Raw genomic sequence first — 19,042 nt, 5'->3', positions numbered from 1 at the left:
ATTTGTCACACTTCCAACAAGTTTTGAAATCAGAGAGAGGGTGAGGACCAAAAGCGCTTGCATTTTCCCCCAAACAATCTCAAGTTGAACTTACAAATGTGATATTTTGACCGTAAACTTGAATTGGAATGGGCGTTTTGTGGGCCGCGTGAAATGATGTGGCGGGCCGGATCTGGCCCGCGGGCCTTGAGTTTGACACCTGTGAATTAAACAATGGGAGACAGAATGCTGTTAAAGAGAGAATGTTGCAGTTGGTGGACAATTTAAAAAATTATACATATAAAAAATTAAAACTTTCATATACCATCTTTTTGCATAAATATCTGCTGCTTATAGTCCAGTGCAGCTTGTCCGTGGCAAAATGTTTTTTATTTTTGGTCAACTTTTGCTGCTGCGGCGGTGAGGCTTATAGTCCGGAAAATACGGTACATGACTGGACCAATTCATTTATAGTTATTCCTCAAAGACTGAATTCATGCACTTGACTATAAAGGGAGGCAATGTAAAGTGAGTAGCAAAGGCTCAGTCTTCTTGAATGACATATTTGAGCCAACAATTAAACATTTGGTTTTACAAATGTTTAAAACAAATTTGGTATCATCTACCCATTTTGATACATGATCAATTTCATTTTGCAGTGTCTTATTTATATCACTGAGACTTTCCGTTCAATAATATAATGGTGAGTCATCAGCATACATTGTCATAGAAGCACTGCTTAAGACTAGAAGGAGATCATTTGTAGAAATAGAGAAAAGTAAAGAGCCAAGGTATGAGTGATAAAATTGTCAACACAGAAAAATGTGTATGACCTTTGCAATAAGCCCCGCTTTTGATAATTTAGTAACCTCCTCAATTTGTGCAACATGCCATAGCAGAGAGGCTGGTGCCGCGTACCTGTGGTTTTGTCCCATCAACAGTAGTTGTACAATGGTGTTTTTAGATGTTGACCATATATATATATATTACAAATTTTAGCATTACAAAAATAATCAGTTCAGGCAGTGCTCCAAGCTAAAGTATTGGTATCATCATTGGATAAGAAGGAATAGTACAGTACAATACACAATGCGTCACACAATCATATTAGCGGACAACAACAAATCTTATGAAATGCTACCTGTTGACCTGTGGATTTTGATCATCTGAATGGCATTCATACTTAACGACTTTAACATGGTAAGACTCATGTAAATTGATCTAGCAACAGTATGAAATACCAATAACAGCATTTCAAATTGACCTACTCTAGGTCTCTCTTATTTTGGCATGACATGTCTGTCCCCTGATGTGTGCATGTGGCAACGCCTCCATTCCTGGCATTCCTCCCTGGAACACACAAATAGGACCCCACCGAATGTAATCAACAAGACAACATTCCTTGGGCAAGTTTTAACATAAAAGACTGTTCTGCTAAGTGAACCAATGTAAAGAACAATGGGAGTTAAACAGTGGGGCACTGTAAAGAACATTGGGCGATAAACAGAATTGTTCATGTTTTCATGGAGGCAGAAAGGTCAACCTTTTCACCAGATATTGTATGCTGAACCCTTGTACATGTATTTTTCGGTCACATTTTTTGGACTTAGCAACTTTTTTTGTGTTTAATTGAAAATAAAACATTGGAAAAAAAAAAACACTACAGAGCTGAAATTTGTCAGAATGTCAAAAAAGGTCAAAAGTCAAAAGTGTACCAAGATCTAGTCTCTGTTTCAGATTGACTCTCAGAAAATGATACCCTGGAACATGATTTAAATTATTTTTTGACTGCCATTATAAATTGTCATTTCCCATGTACTGTAAAACTGTTATTTTATCATGCTTTTGCATAATTACTGTATGAATCCTTTCAATAGACCCTCCACTGTCGGTCAAAAAAAGAAATTGACAAGTAGAAACCTTTAACACGGCGAATCCAGTAGGGGGCGCCAGAGTCTAGTTCGTGAATTTTCTTTACAAACGCACGCTGCACAGCAAGAGTGCATGGTTTAATAAACTCAATATGGATTGTAAGAGGAATATGTATGTGTGTTTTTGCATAAGTGCTTGAAGGTATTTTATTTTTGCGAGTTTGTGCTGTTATTTGAAATGTATGTGTTTGAGCGTTGGCGCCAATGTGTGCTTCAGTGTCTAAGTTTGTCTTGCTCATGCAAAAGTCTGCATCCGTGTTGTTTTGCATGTGCAAAAGAGGGTAGCCTGTGAGTCTTGATTCGGGCCGAAACGTTTTGAAGTTAAACAAGTCTTGAAAGCAGACCTCAATGTCTGCAAAAGTGTTGCTTGAGAGGGTGTCTGCTGTTTGCTGTCCGCTCACTTTAGCACATTTAGAAGACGACATTACTGACTGTGCATGATGTCACGTGTCATTCTGCTGACAAAAAGTGCCTAGTGACTGAAGCGTAAGCATCAACTATTTGTCCATTGTCTGAACATGAATCTGATTTTATGAGGATGTTTTCAAGGGTCCAACAAAATCTTTGTGCACACCTGCAGTCTGCAGTTAAGAAGACAGGCTTTTACAAAAAGCTCCCTGGTGACTGGTGGGCAAGGCTGATAAAAATAAATAAATAAACTGCCTGGTGATTGGTTTAAGCATCAACGATTATTGGTCTAATCCACCTCACCTTCCTGTGTGGATTTTGCATGTTCTCCCCAAGCCTGTGCGGGTTCCCTCCGGGCAGTCCAGCTTCGACTCACACTCCAAAAACATGCATGGCAGGTGTATTGGACATACTATTGGTGTATTGTTGTGATTGGGAGCATGAATGGTTGTTCACTTGTGTGCCCTGCAATTGGCTAAAAACCAGTTCAGTGTCCCCTCCGCTTACTCTTGAAAGCCACGCGGGATAGGCACAAGCAAGCCTCTGACCCTTGTGAGGACAAAAAGCTCTAGAAAATGGTTGGATGAATTCTGTTGAATGCTGATGTTTTCAGCACATCTATATGGCTATATATATATATATATATATATATATATATATATATATATATATATATATATATATATCACATGTTTGTGGGGGTTTTGTTCCCTTTCTCTTCAGTCGCTCTCTGTGTCCCATATCAAGCCGCTGCAGCCGCTCTCCGAGTCCAACGACAAGCCACTGCAGCCGCTCTCCGAGTCCATATTCAAGCCGCTGCGGCCACTCTCTGAGTACTTATTCAAGCCACTGCAGCCACCTTACAAGCAGCCAGTCACAGCACAGCAGCAGTATCCCGAGCAGCCTCTTGACCCTCTGCAGTCTCCCTTCTCAGTCCGTTGCAGTCACCAACGCCTCCTGGGTCTTCACCTGCCGGTGCCCAGCAGATGCCTCCTAGGTCTTTGCCTGCAAGCGTCCAGCTGACGCCCTCCAAGTCTTCGCCTGCCGGCGCCCAGCCGACAACAAAGGGGTCAAACAATAAAGTAACAAAATGAAAAAAAAAAACAACAACAATCTAGACTGCATACCTTTATAAATGCTCAAAGTGATAATAAAGCAACTAACATGATTTAAAAGCCTAAAACACCTCACTCTAGCTCTACCTTGAGACTGATTTGAAAACATTTAAGATTTTTGGCTTTAAGCTGTTTTCTGCATTGCACAATTTCAAAAACCAGGAATAATTATGCTAATTTTTGTTTTCAGGCTAGTGGAATGATCCTGCCTGTCACCGACTAAGATAATTTTAGAGTGTAAAAGTTGAGGCTGATAAATATTATTGTCATGCTTGGATGTAAGGGTAATAGTGACAAGGAGGTAGCAGAACTAGGGAACAGATGACATAGACAAAAACATTGACAATGACCGGACAACTAACTGAATGGAAACTGGGGACTTAAATAAACGTCAAACTTAACGAGGAAACACGAAACAGCTGGAGAGAAACAAAAGGCAGAGGAAGCTGCTTGTATGACACGAGTAAGGCAGGCTAAAGCTAACGAGGGGAGACGTGAGGGAAACCAAATAGAAACATTATTTTTTCAATGTTCTTGTTTTGCTCCCCTTGCATTTGTCTTCATTAGTATTGTGTCCACCTGCCCTTGCTAATAAAATTTGTGTGTACATGTGTGTCATGGCAGCTTCCGGGTATACGGGCTGAAAATGTGGCCCCAAGATGGATCGATGATCAAAAAAAATGATTGTCCAAAAGATTTATTAACCAAAAGCGCAATCTGAGCGTGGAAATAAAAACAAAGCACAACAGCGGTGAAGGACAACAGAATTCAAAGTTAAACTAAAAGGGGGAATAACAAATTGTCCATGCAAAAACTCAAAATGACAGGGGAGCGGAGTCCACAGGAGGACAACGTAAAAGTAATACACTAACTTAAATAACTAAGGGCACAAGAATCATTCCATATTTTGAGACCATCTTATGTTCAACCCATCAAATTTTAAATATTCCACATACAAAATGCTGAAAAATATCATTTCTGAGTAAATGTATATATCCTGATAACAAATTCTAAAAACTAAAAGAAAAGAGTGCTAGGGAATAGTTTTTAAAATACTAAATAAGTCTGAAGTATCCCCTAAATTGACATTTTTCCCATCTTTTCCCATGCCCTGTACTGACCTAAATTAATCTCAAATGAAAACGATCAACTGGAATTTGATTTTTTTTTTGTATTATTTTGTTTTGTTTGTTTTTGCTGCCTCTTGCAACCGTGGAAATATTTGTTTTAACGAACATAATATCTCAAATAATAATTATTATTCATGAAATATGTGTCCCACAACATACATGCCCCTGTTACCATCACCTTTTTTTGCATGCTAGATGAAAAAGTGAAGAATCACATGATACACCGGATTTGACATCATTAAAAAGTTTTCAAAAAGAATGGGTAGTGTTGGAATTTTATTTCTAAATTATCAATCAATCAATCAATCAAATTTTATTTATATAGCCCTAAATCACCGAAGTCTCAAAGGGCTTCACAGAATGAAAAGAGGTCGTACAGAGACATCTTTTCAGTATAGGGTACACAACAGCATCCCCTGTCAAAGCTCCCAGAAGGGGAAGGAAAAACTCAAAAACCCCAATTTGGGGAAAATCAGAAACCTCCAGATGGGACCACAGGTGGGAGGGGCCCCCTTCCAGGCCCACAGGTTGAAGTGGATGCTGCATGTACCAGACACAGAAACAACATAAATTACAGAAAACATAATGTGCTATATAGTGCAGTGATGTCTTGACAGCAGGCAAAGCCATTGGGCAGGAACCATCCCACATTCCAGTGTTGGAACTTTCACATTTGTTCGTAGTTTCGATTGCGGGCCCAATTGAATAATAGGATATTGTTTACATACCTTTGTGAAAGATTCCTGCGCGTTCGGGTATGAGCCGGGATAAACACACATGCACACGTTCATCGCGTCAACAACACTTCGAAGATTTATTATTACCAAATTGTCTAATGCAGTTTACAAGTCAATTGTCCAAAACAGAGATCTCTGGATCATTCCCGTGTCATGGTGAGAATGATGCCGGTTCCTCATCGGCCCTTCTCTTTTGCATTTGCCGGTCCACTGAATGGGGGTTGTCACAGGTCCATGTCATCCTGTCCTCTGCTGCCCCCTTTCGGTTGGAGGATTCCAATCCAGCCATTTCAGCAACTGTGTAGACGCTTTTGACACTCAAACACACATTAGAACGTTCTTTTTTGCACCATTATATAGCCCTGACTTTTATTGTTACATTCATCTGATCTTTTAACTCCTCTCTCATACGGTACGATATTTCAGTATTTTATTGTTTGCGCCCGTAGGTGTATGTGTGTGTATGTGTGTGCATGTGTGTGTGTGTCCCCACCGTCCCAGACCTGTGGACGCCAATCATCTCTGTGTATTCGAGGTCGATCATCAAACAATGCATTCTGGAGGACTTTACCCCCACTCCTATCTTTTGTGGCGCCCCTCTTTTGTTATTGCCGCCAGTAAGTCCCTGTTTTACTGACTGCATCACAAAGACAAATGATCGCACCAGGTGTTGACCTCCCGGGCCGGCTCCACAGAAAGTTGCTACTCTGAATTTTTCTTGCCAGTCACCCTACTAAAAACTACATTCCTTCACCAGCCAGGTGGACTGCAGACGGCCAAACTCCTAACCCGTGATGGTCGACCAGCGCAGGACCCAATGGAGGCGGTCAAGTCAACCCTCACCATCTAGCTAGCCCCCCTCTCCCAGCCGGAAGAGGGGGGCAGGAAAAAAGAAAAAAGAAGAAGGCTACAGACAGGCTAAATTAACTAAATGCTTTTGAATATAAATGTGTTTTTAGTCGGGATTTAAAGATTTCTACTGAGGTGGCTGCGCGAACTTCCATAGGTAGGGCATTCCATAGTACTGGTGCGTGAATGGAAAATGCCCTTGATCCCGCAGACTTCTTTTTAGCCCGTGGGGTCGATAGCAAACCGGCATTTTGCGATCGAAGTTGTCGGGGCGGAACATAAGGTGATACTAAGTCGACGAGATAGGAAGGAGCTAAACCGTGTAGAATTTTATAAGTAATTAACAGCACCTTAAAATCACATCTCACGTGTATTGGAAGCCAATGCAGGTCAGCTAGAATCGGAGTAATATGATCAAACTTTCTCGTCCTTGTCAATAGTCTCGCTGCTGCATTCTGTACACACTGCAGGCTTTTAATGTAGGACATGGGAAGTCCAGAAAACAAAATGTTGCAATAGTCTAGGCGCGACGGAACAAATGCATGAATTAATGTTTCTGCATCGCTAAGAGAAAGAAGAGGGCGAATTTTAGCTATATTGCGGAGGTGAAAAAACGCCGTTCTTGTCATGTTATTAATATGTGTTCGAAAGGAGAGAGTGGAGTCAAATATCACGCCGAGATTTTTTGCAGAACTACTTTGGGAAATAATACAGTTTTCTAGGTTCAGCATGGTATTCTTAAGCAAGTGCTGATGATGAGCAGGGCCAATAAATAACATCTCAGTTTTATTAGGGTTGAGAAGCAGAAAATTGGAAGACATCCATTGTTTAATCTCGGCAAGGCAAGCCTCCAGTTTACTGCACTTACACGGATCCGTTATTTCTAAGGGCATATAGAGTTGGGTATCATCAGCATAGCAATGAAAACTAATAGCATGTTTGCGTATAATATCGCCGAGAGGAATCATGTAGATGTTGAACAGTAAGGGACCAAGTACTGACCCCTGCGGGACACCACATGAGACGGAGAAAGACTCAGAGATCGCATCACCATAAGAAACACTATGCGTCCTTCCCAGGATGTAAGATCTGAACCAAGAAAGTGCTGATCCCGAGATATCAACACATGATCTAAGACGTTCTATAAGAATATGATGATCAATAGTGTCAAATGCGGCACTAAGATCAAGCAGTAACAATACTGATGAGACGTTGGAATCCAAGGCTAATAGAAGATCATTCGTCACTTTTACTAGGGCTGTCTCAGTTGAGTGGTTGGCCCTAAAACCTGACTGAAGGAGTTCAAATCTATCGTTGTCTATCATAAAATCGCTAAGCTGTTGTGTTACAACTTTCTCAAGAATTTTGTCGATAAACGGAAGGTGTGACACTGGCCTATAGTTAGAGATCTTCAGGATCTAGGTGAGGTTTCTTAAGTAATGGTTGAATGACAGCCGTCTTAAAAGTCTCAGGTACAATGCCAGAGGAGTGACAGGTTGATAATATTCAAGACAGATGACCCTAAGACCGGGAATAAATCTTTGACGAGTTTGCCTGGAAGCGGGTCGAGCATGCAGGACGTCGGCTTTGCTGCATTAACTAGTTGTGTAAGACACTCCAGGGATACTAAATCAAACTGGGACAGGGTAGCCAGACTTTCATGAACCTGGTTGTCCGAACTAGCATCAACACTCATAGTCGAGGTGGTGAGCGGCGCTGCCTTTTTTATTTCTTCCCTTATTAGCTGAATCCGCTGAGTAAAGAATTGCATGAAATCGTGTGCTGAATGGAGGGAACTATCATTAATTTGCTGCTGTTGTGTTAGCTCTGCTACAGTATCAAATAAATATTTTGAGTTGTTTTTATTAAGACTAATCATTTTGGAAAAGTAATTTGTTTTAGCTAACCTAAGAGCATCTTTATATTTCAGCAAGTTATCGCACCAGGCCTGACGAAAAACATTGAGTTTAGTTGTTCGCCACTTACGCTCAAGTTGTCTACTTAACAATTTAAATGTACGCGTTTCCTCCGTAAACCACGGAGTGTGCCGCTTCGGACGAGTTTTAAGTTTCAACGGCGCAATAGAGTTTAGGGAATTTAAAAAAACTGTATTAAAATCGTTCATGAGCTTATCGACTGAACCAGTGAAAGGCGGAAAGGAAGCTGTTGTGGATGGCAGTAGTTCAGAAATGTAGCGGTGGTTGATGAGTTAATATCACGGCTCTTAAAGCCTTGGTTGTGGACAATAAGACCACACTGAGCTAGGATTTGAAATGTTATAAGATAATGATCAGACATAGCGTTAGTATATGGCAAAATTGTGACATTTCAGGCAGTTAACAATAAGTCTAAGATATTACCATTCCGGTGTGTCGCTGCTTTTATTATTTTTGTAAAACTAAATGCATCGATTATTGCTTGAAATGCTACAGTTAGTGGCTCCAATAGGGAATTCAAATGAATATTCAAGTCACCCATAATTAATATATTATCTGTGTTATTAAATCAGCCATAAGTTCAGGGAATTCATCTAAGAATCCAGAGTAAGGACCGGGAGGACGGTAAATAACTACCACATAGAATGGTGGTGAGGAGCTCAATCACATAATGAGAGCCTCAAATGTCTTGAAGGTGTGATTAGTGCTCGTGCTAATTAATCGTGAAATTAGGGCGACACCTCCCCCTTTTTTACAAGGAAGGGCTACGTGTGAGCCCACAAAGTTTGGGGTGAGGCCTCATTTAATGATAAAAATTAATTTGGTTATAGCCAGGTTTAGCAGACCAAGCACTTTAAGATTGTGATCTGTAATAAGATCATTTACAAGAAGGGCTTTTGAGGGGGGTGACCTAATATTTATGAAGCCAAATTTAAACTGGGAATTTTTTCCTGGACTATTCTGAATCATCATGTTGCTGGTATTACCACTAACAAGATTTTGATGGCTGTGGCTTGTTTGGTATTTTGAGTAATTAAAACCTCGTCACAATGTTAGTGAAGTAGGAATTCGATTGTTGACAGCTACAGCGCACTTATTATTATTAATATTCCGCCTCAGTACTCTGTCACTAGTCTGACCGGTGAAGGAGGCACGGCTATTTTCCTTAATCAACACCACCTCAGCAGAAATCTTATCACTAGGGGATTCAGCATTTGGTATTGAAACAGTGTGTGGATTGCAGTGACCTACACTAAGTATGCTATGTGTGTTGTAGCAGGCCAGCCTAGTGCCGGTTAACACTAGCCTTAACGACTCCACACCCGTTCTAGCAGGCTCGCCACTTACCTGCGACCTGACATACTTTAATGTGAGAAGTCATGGAAGGCTCAAACAGTAATCTATGTTTCTAGAAAGAGTGATGGCGCCTTCCCAGTTATGGTGAAGACCATCCATCTTTAGCAGGTCGGGCTTGCCCCAGTAAGAGGGCCAATTATCTTCAAACTGGAAACCCTGCTCTCTACAGAAACTAGCCATCCACCAGTTAAGCGAGAATAATCTGCTAAACCTCTCATCATTGCCTCTCGCAGGCAGAGGGCCAGAGACAATAACTCGATGCCGACTCATCTTTCTAGCGAGAATACAAGTCCTAGCTATGTTCTTCTTTATAATCTCAGACTGCCTCATTCTAGTATCGTTGGAGCCAACATGTATAACTATGTCCGAGTAACTAGTGTTGTTTGCACTAAACTGGTGTCTAGGCCTCTTGCGTGTCAGCTCCCTAGGATTAGCTTCAATGTCGGGTGCTCTGGCCCCAGGAATACACATTACGGTGGCTTGTGTTTTAAGCTTAATGTTACGGGTAATGGAGTCCCCTATAACAATTGTGCGGGAGCCAGTATACTGGGATGGAGTATGCCTAGCAAGGGGGCTAAAACGATTATGCTTCTGAACAGGCTCACCACGGCTAGCAGGCTTCTTAGGGCTAATGCTAGCCGCACTAGCAGCTAGGCTACGACCCGCACTAGCCGACACTAGCTAATGGGTCTGATTGCAGGATGTAGGACGGGGGCGTTTAGTTCCAAAAATGGCACCAAAAGAACTACACACCCTCGTCCCGACAGGTACATAAAGCTATATTAGTGGGTGACATTAGTCTAACATTTATGTCGTAGTTACTATATATCATATTAACATAACGCAGTGAAATAGAACTATTAAATCTTGTAAAGCGTTAGAAAAAATAAAAGGTCATCTGACTGTTGTAATATTAATATGACATTAGTTCAAATATTATTGGATAACGTCTTGTCCCGACAGGTACATACACAAAGTGATACTGTATAATAGAGTGAAATAATGCATCTAATGTTTATGTTATGTATTTATACAATTTAAAAATCATGAATTCAACACGTGCAATAGAACTATTAAAAAAAGTAAATGGTCGACACTTGTAATATTCATCTGACACTAGTAAAAAAATATTATGGAAAATGTTGTACAGTACAACCTCTTGCATACATTTGTGATACGTCCTTTACAACAGTGTTTTCCGCCATCCAAAATACGATGGCAAAAATAATTATAAAATGTAAAAGTGGAGACCAAAATAAATATTACCACAATTGGCAAAAACAATCTAGATAAATTATATTCACATACACACACTTAATAATTTCATTGATAAGTTCACTTTTAAGAAATATCATTTCACTGAAAATCCATATTGTTCCAAGAAGAACGAGTCCACTACGTTGGCAGTATTGGAGATTTTGTAGGAAATTGCGACTAATATGTATAACAAATAATTCCCAATTTTGATTTTCATAGATTTAAAGAAAACGTTTGTTACTATAGATCATACTGTATGAATGGATTTTTTTTTTCAAAGGACTAGGACTTCAAATGGATAACAAGTTACCTGCATGATAGAAATCAGTATGTGCAATTTATTGTAATAACAAAAAATCAGTTCAGCTGAAGATACCACATAGATCCCTCAAGGCTCTGTGCTTGGTCCTTTAATAATTTTATATTAATGACAGTTGAAATGTTTCAAAAATGTTTGCTGCTCTGGAGTGAGTCTTGAACAACTTATGATCTTACTTACTTACTTACTTAATTACTTATGATGACTTAGTTGAATTCAAAATGGCACAAATGATGTATATAACGTATAATGGCAAACTTTGCTATAGTATCCAGAAGCTTTTTGCAATAAGAAAAGGCTATTATAGTTTGAAGGGGTACAAGCGATTTCAAAAAAGTGTAAGAACTAACATAAGCAGATGTGTATCCTGAACTAGAACTAGTATTTGGTATGATGTAATGGAGAACAAGGCTAGGACTTGATAGGTTTTTGTGTTAATCATATAAACTGTGATATCATTGATGATGCCCCTGTTTTAAATTGGGTTTCATTATATTTGTAAATTTCCTTTTATGTTATGTTTTGAATCCTTTAAAAAATAACTAACAAAGTTATTTTTACAAGAAGTATTTAATTGCCATTTTACAATGTTCCGCTATAAACACCTTTTTCTTATACCTATGTTAGCTGCTATGGCCTATGCACCCCTTTGGATGGAACCTGAGAACAAAAAAATGAGGAACATGTTGTTTTTACACACAACTGAATTTAGTCAAAAATTCAATGATATGTGTGTTTTGGCTCAGGGGGTGTATCATCAGTTGCAAATTAAATCGAAATGTTCCAGATAAAAGCAGAAATAGGAGGCTAGCACGATTGTTCAGAGTCTGCTGAGGTAGGCGCCAGCTTCCCCTAGACCCAAGTGAGGATAAGTGGTACAGAAAATGGATATGTGTATGTGCACTGCATAGTATGCTAGATGCATCAGTTTCCTTCTATTAACTATAATAGAAGGAAATATATAACTATATTGTCACAAGAATGTGCCTGGAATTACTCTAGATGGTTATATGATTGTCATTAAACTTTAATCTGTTGAATATTAATTTTAATTGTTTTGTTTTTTAATTGTTTTGAAAAAAAAGTATTTATTGGCTGATATGACATAGTTACATTGTGGATGATTTTCCAGCTCTCTTGCTGGCTCTCGAAATTCAGAAACTATCATGTTTATTTTTCAAATTCATTGTTATGCTTAACGGTAAACAGTTTAAGATGTATTATTTTCACACTTCAATTCATCTTGAACAAAGGATATAAATTGAGAATTTGATGTTGGACTTTTGCTAATTCAATTCAAATCAATCCTACTTCACTGTGTAGTTTCTTGATATCCTTTAGCAGAATGACTTCTGTCTGTCAAAGTTACACCAAAGAGCCTAACTTTAAAATTAGCTGTTCTCCCTGCTTTACTGTAAATTTGCACAATTCAAACTCTTATCACCTTAACAACAAAAAAGATGCATTTGAACATTTTAATCCACCGTCTAAAATCGTGTTATTCATGTACTATTGTCACATTAAAGTAACATGAATGAGTAACTACGCAAAAAGCGATTTGTGACAACACCTGTTGTAATATATAACTCCACAATCCTATACTTATATTTACACCATGCTAGGAAAAACAATCTCATAACATCCACTGAATTGAATAGCTAAACGACCCATATTTATTAAAATCCAATTTAAAATTGTGCAGCATTCCTTAAATACAAAAAATTTTAACTTACATTGCGCGCCCAATCCGCCATTTTTTCTAATATCTATACGGTAGTTCAGGATTAAACCCTCCCTAGAAAAAATAATTACACGCCCCCTTTTTCCTATAAAGGCAAAACCCCACCCTAGGGGGTGTGTAGTTCTTTTGATGCCATTTTTGGATCTACACGCCCCCCGTCCTACATCCTGCGATCAGACCCCTCTCGAAGCTAGCGGCATTGCGGGAGGGCTACGGCCCGCACTGTCACTATCAGATGTGTCCGTCTGATCTACCATTATCAAACTACTCTGCTCTAGCTGACGGACACGGCCCTCTAGGAGAGAAAGCTGCTCCATGAGAATAATTCAAGTGTTGCAAGTGACTGATGCGGTGGAGGTGCATGAAGCCATGCTTATCTTAGTACAGCCAAGCGAATACTTACGCTAGCAGAGCTGCACGAGAACGAGGACGAACGGAGCTAGGAGCTGTTCAGAGAACCGGTGAATCACTAGCTAACGAAGAATGGAAACAGTCCTCAAAAATAAATAAAAAACACCGAACACAGGTCCGACGGGTGGTGGTAAAATAGAAAAATACAAAAAGAAAAATATCATTCGTCTCTCTAGCTAAGGCTAAAACAGCGACAGGAGCAAAATGGGAGATCAGCTGTATGCATTCTCAATACTTGGAATGCGACCACTTCCTAAACGCAAAGGAGAGGATTATGGGGAAAAGGAAATTGAACTGCTGTGAGTATTATGGCAAACCTAAAACTGTGGTGGATTGACACAAATTTCACGGCACAGAGTACAATATCAGAGGCTGAAATCTCAATCTCTGTTTTAGAAAGGAGTGGCCTTTGCTGTAATAGGTGGTGCGCTCACAAAAGTACAGCAGAGACAATATGGCAACATTGTGGAAAGCTATCAACACCTTCCATAAGGAAGACTTTTCCAAACATGATTTACCTCGCCCAATTTACCATGACATCTGCCGTACACACTGCAGGCTGTGTCTCACTTTCCACCCCCAATCCAATCCAACTTTATTTGTGAAGCACTTTAAAACAACCACAGCTGAACAAAGTGCTGTACAGAAAAATAAAAACATCGCGAAAACAGACAAAACACCTCAAAAACATAAACGCTAAATCTGATAAGACAAAATGAGTACGCATCAAAAATAGAATAAAATGGAGGATAAAAAGAATAAAATAGCGAATAAAAATGATAGGGATAAAAGAATAACACCTAGGCCATTCATAGACAGGCAAGCTGGGAGGGAAAGAATTGAGAAGGTGGTGGGCAAATGACAGCAACTGTATGGACCTCGTACTACCCTCATTGTTTATCTGGAAAACTGTCAAGATGTCCAGTCGGACAAGCGGATAATTTACATCCCCTCACCCCTGGCAAAAAATTATAAATAAACAATACAGCAGGAGGCAGATGAGAGGCAGATAGTCAGCTCTGTCCTGCACACACTAGCAGCTCTGACCACACCTGTACTGCCAGACAGCACCTCAGCCCAAGAAACTGGCAATGCCATGGCACCAGTGCAAGAAGATACTGGTGGGTAGGGATGGGAATTGATACAATTTGTATGATTACATTTTCAGTTGAGGTTAATTCATGATTTCTTGATCAAATTCTCTTATCATTTATTTCATGGAAATAGAAAGAGAATAAACAAGTTGATTAGCATCCATTCTGTTTTGTGTGTGTGTGTGTGTGTGTGTGTGTGTGTGTGTGTGTGTGTGTGTGTGTGTGTGTGTGTGTGTGTGTGTGTGTGTGTGTTTGTACGCCTGACTTTAGATTGGCATTGACCTGGCGCCTGTTGTGACGGAAAAAAAAATCTTCTTGGTAAAAAAGAGATCCATTGATGTGCTGATGTTGATTTTTGGGTGCACTACTCCTGTATAAATACAGTATGCTTATTTGTCACAATGTTTAAAGGCATTCTTTTTGGTAGAGTAATTTGACTTTCAGATTACCAGACACACTACCACAAAAAATATTTTGTGTAGTATAAAACACTTTCTATCAATATGTTTGATTTTATATACCAAACGTCAAAAGCATAGATGCTCTGTTAAATCCATTAGAATGGACAGAGATTTATAATGAGGAAGCACCAAAAAAAACAATCAAAAAAACCTTTTCACCAATGAATCCCAGCAAAAGCCACACGGGCCTCAGGCAATGTAAAACATCAGAGATTTCCAAAACTCAAGCCAACCCCACTGGCTTCCTGGGGGTTCTTAAAACACTCCCAGGCCAAATGGAACATTAGTCCCATCAGTATGCCCTAGAATTTCCCCTCAATAGTCAAGACAATCCCTTGAGACTGGTTATTAAAACATTCACCTCTATCACTAATTTTGCATTCAAATTAAATTGAATTACTCTGAGGAAATTACAAGGAATGCAAGGAAACATTACTTCCCTGCTTGACCCCATTCATAACTGTTGCAAATTTGAACCTTTACTGTATTTTTGTGTTCCTGAGGGAACAGAAGATTGCAAAATCTCTCAGTGAAGTGCTTTAGTTAAAGTGTTGGAGGGTGTCCTTCATGAATACAATATTTGTCATATTCACCACTGACTTGTCTTGTTTCTAGACAGGGTTATCCTTCTGCCATGAGGGCCCAGAGTCACCGGCCGCACATCATCAGGGGCTTTTTAAGGACAACTGGTACAGGAGAATGACACCAGGTTATCCTTCGCCACACACTCATTGCAGTCCCATGAAGTTCCCAGCGTTCCCTTTTCTCGTTCATCTCTCATGAGTCATTTTGGTTGGTAATTTGCCTCTTTGGAATTTTTGCTTACTTGCATTTTATGTTGTCACTTTGTTTCACTCGTTCTTTTGCAGACTCCGCTCTCTCGTTTCCTTGTTTCTCTTTTGGACTCATTGGCCCAGACACCTTTGTCTCTTCTTATTTTGTACTTTGTGATTTCTTTTGCACTTTCCCCTTTTGGTCTGTGTTTGTTCACACGCTTGCCATGCGCTTTTGGTTAAAGCGCATGGTCAGTATTGATATTGACTGAACTCTTTTCATGTGTCTGGTTGGGGTCCTTAACCTGCCTGTGTCCCGCAGGTATTTGTGACAATATGTTCACCATTTGTGATTGAAATGTATTCTCTTTATTTTCTTCTATTTATTTTGACAGCAAATTCAACTGTTATTGTCTTATAGAGCAACAAAGCAATCCTGTTTTTTTTTTGTTGAGACAGTAGAGTAGGCCAAAATAAAAATTAAAAATATCTGATTGATATTTTTTGATTGATTAAGCCTTTTAAAACAAAAATCTTTATTGTCAATACAGGCTTTTAATTTTTTTTCTGGCCTTCATACATGTGTGATACTACTTTGACACTTTTTTCCCCCTTTTGAAACCATAATGAAAAGCATTCCCAGACCACTGGGTTGTACTTACAGGAAAGACCACTCTTTATGACATCAAGTAACTCCTTCTTTGCAGGCATCTATAGAAGTCTGATGATATCAGACCATATTTTGTAACTGGCCAAACGACTTAAGAAACCCATTCCCGACACCTTGCATCCAATTGCTCGGGCATAAAGTCAGTTATTACCAGATATTTTTGAAGCTTTAGATAACATCTGAGGGGCATTAAACCTGTCTCTAATATTACTTAAAATTTTGTAAATACAGTCCATCCATGTATTTGTAATTTTGAATTATTCAATTTTTCTTGGGCAAAATATTAAATCATGTAGGAGTGGCCCTGGACTTGCGCTCTGCTCCAGGGTCAGCTATGTTGTATCTTCACTTTGTCTCAGCCACTCCATTGCCCCACACATTTGTGCAGCCCAGTAGTATAATTTGATGTCTGATAAATTAAGACCCCCACTGGCTTTACTGCTGGTGAGTCATGTTAGTTTGACTCTGGGTTTGTTTTGTTTTTTTGCCAGATAAAAGAAGATATCATTTTTTGCATTTATTTATTTCAAATAGTGGCATCTGGATAGGATACTATAATCAAGGGAGAACATTCATTTTGACAATTGCTATTCGCCCAAAAAAGAAGAGAGATAATATCTCCCATCTAGCAAGATTTTTTAAATCTGGGCCATTAGTTTCTGCAAATTTGCTGCGAAAAGTCATGTGTCATAATTCCCAGGTACTATGGCTGGATTCCACCATAGTCAACTTAAATTGAGCTTTTTCCTCCTGAGGCCAATTTCCCTTTATTATCATGGCTTCCGACTTTGATTCGTTTACTTTGTATCCTGAAACTGCCCCAAAGTCTCCCAATCATTTTAAAAGTTCTGGTATGGATGACGCTGGATCCCACTATATACTGTAGTATAATGTCATCTGACTACAAGGATAATTTGTGATTCTGAAATTTGTCTGATATGCCCAAAATTAATGGGTGTTGGACTCCGCCAAGGCTGTTCTTTGTCACTGATTCTATTCATTGGACTCTCCAGGCACAGCCATAGCGTTGAAGGTGTCCAGTTTGGTGGTCTTAACATTGCAACTCTGATTTCTGCCGATTCTGAGCCCATGGTCAAAATGGTGAATGCCCTTTCCCGGAAGTGTATGAAAATGGAGAGTGCGTTTCACACGTGCGGTCAGAATGAAATGGGAGATCAGCAGGCAGTGTGATGCAGACTCGACAGTATGTTGTCCTGTTGTGGTAAATAATGAGCTAAGCTGAAAGGCGAAGCTCTTGATTTATCAGTCGTTCTACGTTCCTACACTCATTATGGTCATAAATTGTGGGTCCTGACTGACAGAACAAGATCTTGGATGCAAGAAGTCAAAATGAGTTTCCTCTGCAGGGTGTGCCGGCTCTCTTTTAGCGATAAGGTGCAAAGCTTGGTTGTCTGAGAGTGACTCGGAGTACAGCTGTTGCTCCACCGTGCTGAGAGAAGCAAACTGAAGTAGCTCAAGGTCTGGTTACCAATCCTTCTGGATGCCACCCTGGTGAGGTGTTCTGCTCATGTCCCACTAGGATGGGGTTCTGGGGACGACCCAGGACATGCAGGATAGACTATGTCTCTCAGTCAGCATCGGAGCACCTGTGGATCACTACAAAGGAGCTGGATTAAGTGGCTGAGGAGAGGGAAGTGTGGGTATCCCTGCTAAAGCTCCTGCGCACGCAACCCTACGGCTGCTGACCAGTAGATAAAGGAATGAGGGAACATACTGATTTTTACACATTATTGATGGATGGATGGATGGACAATGAACTTAGTTAAGTCAAATTTCTTTATAGTGCCCTTAATCATAAAACTGTATCAAAGGACTTCACAAAACCACAATGGCATCGCCTCAAACAATCTTTCAGAAGGGCAAAGACAACAATAAAAACCCATCTGGGGAAAAAAGGAAACCTTGAGGGGAAGAGGGGGGGGGGGGGGTACTACCACCCGCACCGCCTGCAGGTGTTAATACCTGTTGCCCGCTTCCGGGCTCCGCAAGCTGCAATAGATGCAGGGTGATAAGTAAACACATAGTGTAGTATGCAAACTACAATGCAAACTAGAATTACAAGAGTCCATTATGAAGATGAAATATTGCAGTTCGACACCATTGAGGAAAGTCTTCCTCAAAAACAGGCCTGATTGATCAACTGCATAGTGACCTCCTTGGAGGTAGTCCATTTTTTACATTGTTTTGGTCAGTTGGTGAAAATTCGCACAACACCACGAAAACTGCAGAAGTGCCAGCTGAAGGTGGATATTCTATCAGCGACTTGTCACTTTAGCAACGGATTGTCCAGCTCTACATGATTTTTTTTTAATACTTCAGTGTTGCCCTTTACCAAAGTGGACGAATGATTGGAAACACACGTGTGTACACACGTAAGGTAACATCTTAAAAGGCCATTTTATTTTCACTTCCTATAGATCCAATAATGTATCAGATGTTCACCCCGTGTTGAGTTGAACATTTTCCTTATCATCTCAAGGTTTAGTTAATATAATTTGCCAATTCTTGCAGTATTTTGAGAATTGATAATTGAATTGTTAATAATAATAATAATAATTGAATTGTTAATAATTGAATGATAATTGAATCAATCATTACAATTTTTTTTGTTTTTGTTGTTGGATAGCTTTCGAGGTCCTAGTGCCACCAGCTGTGAGGAATGTCACAGGGTTAGTATGGCCTTGAGCAGATAATCAGCTTCATTAGTGCTGCCACTAAAACCAATTTAAGATCAGACCAGAGGGATCAGACGGGCCAGCTGTCCACACCAGCGCTTTGGCAGGCACCCAGGCCTCAACTCACACCAAAACAACAAGCAGTCAACTGTGTATCCTGCCAAGTCATGTTTGCAAC

General features: G+C 39.8%; 1 pseudogene; it reads right to left on the bottom strand.

Moving 5' to 3' along the window:
- Positions 1-7,443: 7,443 nt before the first annotated feature.
- On the bottom strand, positions 7,444-11,119 carry LOC148423252 (uncharacterized; annotated as a pseudogene).
- Between the last annotated feature and the right edge of the window lie 7,923 nt (positions 11,120-19,042).

This window comes from Hippichthys cyanospilos, chromosome 5 (genome assembly GCF_059441005.1).
Source record: "Hippichthys cyanospilos isolate Australia breed blue-spotted pipefish chromosome 5, RoL_Hcya_1.0, whole genome shotgun sequence".
NCBI lineage: Eukaryota > Metazoa > Chordata > Actinopteri > Syngnathiformes > Syngnathidae > Hippichthys > Hippichthys cyanospilos.
The sequence above is the reverse complement of the archived record's forward strand: the minus strand, read 5'-3'. Positions and strand labels throughout refer to the sequence as shown.